Genomic DNA, 1,462 nt, shown 5'->3' on the forward strand with positions numbered 1-1,462 from the left:
CAAGCATTTGACAATCCCGCCTGCGCGGCGACGATTGTCAGTTTTTGCATGTGGTGTCATTCCTCTGGTTGTTTGATCATTACTGCACATGGTCACGAATGTTGTGGAGCGTACACCTTATTTCGTTTTTTCCGTACATTCATAGTGCTAGGCAGCCTTAATCACAGCATCACTCGTTAGTCTGCACTATCGTTTATTGTAATTCTGTGACCTATGGTACGCTTTTCTACATTGTGCATAGCCGCGACCACCACTGATACTTGATCTGTAAGTTAGATATTGCGACTGCTGTGGGGATTCAAATTCGTTTGTATCGCATGAGGGTCATTCGTGTTTTCGTGGGGGAGGCTCTGATATCTGTCTCCACATCCTTTAGCAGCCTTTACAGAGATAGAGGATTGATGGGTGTGTTGTATTGGTAAATGCAGATAAATGATTCTTGTGACTCTGGGTCAATATTCGCTCGCACTTTGGTAACTTGTATTTATCTGGTTTTTCAGTTGGAGATAACGGGAATAGAGTACAGGTTGATAATGCCTTCTGATTCAATGCGAATGAACCCCTTCTTAACCTGTCATATTTTTATTCTGTGCGGATAGACAGTTGGAGAAGGCACTTGGATTCAGATTGTCGGTGGCAATATCTCTTGTCAACTTGTAGTCCTATGCTGTGCTGAAAGATATACGTACAGTTGTTACCTTGTACGCTAGTAACATGGAATAGCTAGGCCGAGCATAGTTATTAAGAACGCATAACGTATACGGTCTATACTAACTATCAATCGTCAATAGCTAGCATGATTGCTCTAAAGGGCCATCTTGCGCCCATTTGACTTAGGTTGGTATGTATCCATTTTGTCAGGTCATTTTGGAGTATCAGAAAATGTCTGTGCATCATTCCCATCACTTCACGGCAGAGAGGGGAGATAACGGATTGCAGGTGATCAGTTCTCGGTCCAATGATGTAAAATCCTTTTGCGGTCATTTGATAAAGCAGGAAGTCTCAGGTTATCTCTGTGTAGAGGAGTAGAGATACTAACAATGTCAATTTCATATTTTCATATGTCTAGTTATACATTTCGTATGCGCGAATTGAAGACAGAAGTTATTTCAGGACACTTCTTCAAATAGAGCACTGCGGTCTAGAGACCGAACTCCTGTATAACTTTACAGCGAACCAACAGTACCACCATGAGAAGGGCACTTCGGCAACAAGGGCAAGGGAAAACTGCTTTTTTACAGGAAAAATCTAGGACAGGACCCTTCGGCTGCTAGGTGGAGTGGTCTCATCTGCTTGAGATAATAACGTGAGTTTGCATATGGGTTCATGGTGTTGTCTAGCAGGGCCGATGCAGGAGGCGAGTCGACAGGTTCCATGAGGCTTTATGTCGAGCGTTATGTTGCTTTTATCGTCTTGGTCAGGTTGCGGACGATAGAGAGACAAGCTTCGGGGAGAATTGAAA

This window comes from Morone saxatilis, unplaced genomic scaffold, assembly GCF_004916995.1.
Source record: "Morone saxatilis isolate NCDOM2014 unplaced genomic scaffold, NCSU_SB_2.0 Contig23, whole genome shotgun sequence".
Lineage (NCBI taxonomy): Eukaryota > Metazoa > Chordata > Actinopteri > Moronidae > Morone > Morone saxatilis.